Genomic DNA, 5,045 nt, shown 5'->3' with positions numbered 1-5,045 from the left:
TAGCTTTTATCAGCGCAGAAATAAAGGCATATAGCTAGACTTTTGAATCATTTGGCTAGAGAACAATAGCAAACAGAAAAAGAAGATTTTATTTGAAGATAATATCAAGGCTACATTGAAGTGGGAAGCACAACAAGAAAGGGGAAGGACGTTTATTTCAATTTGTCTCAGGTGAATCCAATTCACTGTTTCCACAGGCTACTTCTCCTAATTAAGTTCTCATTGAGAAGACACCTTCTGGCAGAGCAATTAAAATGTAAAAGGAATAGATGCACTTGTTTGGTTTAAATATAAAGAGCATCAAGGCATCACCTTGTGATGCAATTTTAAAAGTAGGAAGGTTCTACGGGGGGTGTTTTGGAAGAAAATATATTTCTGAGCTTTTTTTTTTACTGTTTTCTTGTTTTGAGTTCTTTTTAGCCACTTGCTAAATTGCTAGTTAAAAACTACAGTATCAATATAAATCAATGGAGTTGAACTGATAGATTTTTTTTATGCCTGTGGGAGAACAAGGCCTGGAGTTGGCAGGAGTGGGTACAACTTTTCCAAGCAAGATTTGGATTCACCTGTGGATTTGAGATGATTTTGGAAATCAAGTCTTTTAAATTTCATCCTGTTAGATGGCAGCAGAAAGCACTCAGAGGTAAGCTGCTCTTTGCTATACAACCCTGTGTTGAGGGAAACAACCCATAGCTGTTAGGTTTTGCTTTGCTGTGCAGGGGTGACTTTCTAAAACCTGCCTTCAATCTTCTTGGTTTTCTCAGTAGTCCATATTGAAGTCACATATATATATATATATATATGTATATGTGTGTGTGTGTATATATATATATATATATTTATCTAGATGTAATATATCTGCTGGTACTGCTGTTTTGTCTCTGTTGGTCAGGCTGATGCTGTGTTGTTGATTCCAAATGCTATTGCAGCCACTGCACCTGTTGCTGCAGGTCACTGCTCCGTAGGAATAACCTGCAGAGAGATCCAGAGGTTGGCAATTCCTGGTAATTCCCCAGGGCACAGGAGGGATGTGCAGGCAGTGAGGGCTTCCCTGCTGCCAGGAGTCCTCAGCTGCGTTGCCTTGCAGCGGGTCCTGCTGGTCTTACCAGTGTAACCATTGCCAGTTTGCTCACACAGGGATTGTAGGAGATAAGGAGGAGGATTTGGCACAGAGCTGCAGTGCTTCTCATCTAAATCCTTTCTCCCTGCTTTTACCAGCTGGGCAAAGTACCCGTGTGGCAGTGGGAAGAGACAGGGAGCTGCAGGTCTAGGGCTATCAGTAACCACCAGGATTTTCAGGTGCAGGTTTGCCTTTGGTCCCCACTGGTGGGCTGTCCTGCAATGCAGAATGCTGTGACTGGGCTTGAAGGCCCTTCCAGTGGGGCCAGGCAGATGGCTAGAATTAAACAGGTTCAGGAAAACCAAGGTAAAATGTTTGGAGAAGAAAGTTATTTGTATGTACTGATACCAGCCAGCAGAAACCTGAGTCCCAGCACAGGTGTTTCTCTTACCCATTGACACAAGGTGAAATATTGCTTTCCCTTATCTTCCTCTGGAAAAACCTGGAAAAACTCCCTTTGCATCGCAGTAAAGAACGCCAGAGCAGGAACTCCAAAAGCATTTATTTAATAGGAGTAATCTCTCAGGTGATATGCAAAGGAATGGGTTACAAGGAGAGAATATATCCTAGGGGTGCAGGGTTTTGCACTTTCAGAAGCAGTGTCTCCTGTGTCAGCATTCTGAAAAGGTTTCCCCTTGCTAAAATAATCCTTTCCTTGTACCATCCCCTCCTCCACTTTATTAAAAAAAGACCCCGAGCAAACAATCTGGTCTAGCTTAAGTCTGTGAAGTACTGGAATTTCCAAGTTAAAGCTGCAGTTCATGTACGTAAGCTACCTTCTCCTACTGCATTATATTGGTTATTAATAGTCTTTTAAACTACTCAGACCCTCAATAAGAGCGTAGGTACCTACTGCACTAAATATTCCTTCAACTGGCGTCTACACTGAGGATTTTAAATTATCCTAATAAGGTTTCCAATTATAATTTTTTTCTGACCTTTAACTAAAGATCACTCTGCTGGGAGACTCATTTTTGCTCTAACCTCAGCATGGTCCCTAATAGAAATTTCACTATATTTGGACTCCAGTCTTGGATCTGTTATTTAAAGACAATATAAGGTATGTGCAGCCATTTTTGTGTTACAAAATTAGTTTGTGCTGCCTACTTCATCATTCACATCCATGAAACAGCCCAATGAGGCCATTTCACTCCTGGTTCTGCACTTACTCAAACACACATAATACCTACACAGATTGGTACAGCTGTAAAATTGAATGGAAGGGCATGCATAAAAGAGCTTTGAGAAACATAAAAAGAACAGATCTAGTGAGCTTTGTTGAAAGCAAAGTACAGATGATGTCATGAGGGACAGTGGCATCTTACTTAAAGGGGCTGCTGCCCCTTTTCGTAGCAGGATGGACATCCTCACCTTTACTAGTCAACTCTCCTTTGGAGCAGGAATAAGCAACGACAAATAAGTGTTTAGAGTCCTGTTTAGTTACAAGAAGTGCACTTACTTGAACAAACAGCACACAGGCAACTCTTTTCTTGCCAAAACTGTGCACCACCTCTTTTTTTTTTTGTCCTTCTGGCTTGCTTTATTCTTGGCAAAAGCAAAATCACTTGTGTGGTGCAGCCCACCAGGAAAGCAGCATCACTTGTCTCGGCAACAACAGCATGAGTACATTTATTAAAAAAAAAATAAATCACTACATCACCTTGTACATTAATATCCTTTCGGCCCTGTTGGAGCTACTGCTCCAGAGAGTATGGTCAAATGGATCTGGTGCTGGTGTAGATGCAGATCTCTCTGCCAACAAAAGGTGCCTGCTAGTACTGCGATGCAGCAACAAGGTGATTTCTGCTCACTTAATCTAATGTCAAATCACCGCCCAGCTAGTTACATCTCCTGGCCACTACTCCCTTGGATTTGATAGACATTTTAGTCTTAGAGATGCCATAGTCTGGCTGTTTACTTCTGAAGGGTGCACAAGGAAGTCTAATTCAGCTTCAGCTTAACAATTCACAACCGCCATATTATCTGACACTTTTTTCTTTCTTTGAAATTTCCCCTCCTTGCTGTCAGCTGTGCTGCTGTGGAGTCCTCACCTCCCTGTTTCAGGGGATGTAAGTTCAGACATGCTCATCTAGTCTCCCTAATAGCTGCTGGTGCATACCTCTGAGCCCTGCAGGTCTCTGCCGAAGAGCTGTCACAGCAGGAGAGGGGCCGCAGGGATGCAGCTTTGGAAACCAAAGGGCGCCCTGTGCTTGGGAAAGCAGGGCATGGCAGCCTGTAGCAGCTCTCCTTGCTTTGCTATGCGATGTTTGAATAGGGATGTAGAAGGTATAAAACGGGAGTTCTTGATGTCTCATAGCAAGGCATGACACTGTATAGGTGACCCCATGCTTAAATACTAAAAACTGGTAGTCTCTTCTTAGTGCTTCAGGAGGAATAGGCCACATTTGTGTTTTCAGAAGCCTTGCTGCAATTGAGCTGCCTAGTGAAATGGAAATGTCTCGCCTGAAGTGCTAAACAGCAGCTTTGTTTTCCGAGGGGAAAAGCACTCAGAAAAGGCTTTTGGAGGGAAAGCATTGGTTTGTGCATTCCCTTGGAATGTGCATTACCTTTAGCTTCCCAGTAAGCTAAAAATCATCACGTGCCTGTATAAACTGAGGCCTTGATAGTCAGGTATTTTATTGCAGTAAGCCTAGCGAGTGCAGGGACCACAGAACCCTATTTGCCATCTGTTGAATTCAGCTTGAACAGCGTAGGACAGAGAGGAAAGGCAGAAGAGCACGTGAAATCTTCATAAATCTGTCAGGTAGGCATCCGCACTTTGCAGTAGCAGCGCTCTTCTTGTCTGTGCCTTCTCTAAATTAAATCTGAGATTCCAGGCATAACTTTACATGTCCTTACGGCTTTATAATTGTTGCCCGCATGGCAAGTTGAAGAAATAATGAGGATAAAGTAGTGCAAACAATAGCTATACAAGCTAATTAGCCCTGCCTGTCACTGAAAATAATACAGTGGATGGGCTGATGATTTAAAGCCTTGCCTGAACTTTTAAGGCAGGAAGTTTGGATGAAGAGATGCTGAAATAAAGTGTTCCTGTAGCCTGAGATGATTTTAGGGGTCTGCAATCCATTACCTACTCAATGTTTAAATCATAAATTCCCCTTTAGGACCACAATACTCTCTTATGCGCTTCATAACACAACAGGTATCTACAGTTTCTAAGAACTGGCGCAACGTCTCTAATACAGTATGTGTCAGGTATTACATAGGGCTATAACTACACTGTAATTTACAATTTGGTGCCAGACTACCAACAGGACCACCTACGCAGTGATGTGTTGGAGCATTTCGAAACAAAGCTGTAAGCTCGGAAACCTCTGCAAATCTTCTTTCTTGGAGCTTTCATTTTTATCTCCTTTAAGCAGGACATTTTCTCCTTAATCACAGAGTCTAATTCTGCCATTGAAAAGAACAGTGTCTACTGAATTTAGAGGGAGGATTGAAGAGCAACTCAATAAACCAATAGAGAATAAACCTAGCAAAAGTCATTCTGCACAGCATCAGATTTAGCTTAGGAGGTCCCTGGTATGAACATTGATGGAGAAGTATTCTGGGAGGCAATTGCTATTAAATTGCCCCATTTCTGCCCCCATCCCAGACATCTGCATGTTGGCCACTGGTGGAGGTCAAGCATGACGGTCGCCAGACCAGTGATGTCAGTTGGTTGGAGCTTTCTCAGAAATGCATCTGTGCACTTGCAGAGTAATGCGGGGAAAAAACTGCTGTGGCAGGCAGCACTGGTACAAGGACCCAGACCCCACCATGGCATTTGCCTGTGTGGCTTCTTGGCCTTGGTGATCACTGGCCTCAGAGGAGGAGAGTGGGACCTCACCTGGGCTGGGAGGTAGCTCCAAGTGGGGTACAGCCTTTTCCTGGGGGCCTGAAAACAGCCACATGTGTAACTTTT

The sequence above is a fragment of the Mesitornis unicolor genome, unplaced genomic scaffold (assembly GCF_000695765.1).
Source record: "Mesitornis unicolor isolate BGI_N332 unplaced genomic scaffold, ASM69576v1 scaffold16293, whole genome shotgun sequence".
NCBI lineage: Eukaryota > Metazoa > Chordata > Aves > Mesitornithiformes > Mesitornithidae > Mesitornis > Mesitornis unicolor.
The sequence above is the reverse complement of the archived record's forward strand: the minus strand, read 5'-3'. Positions refer to the sequence as shown.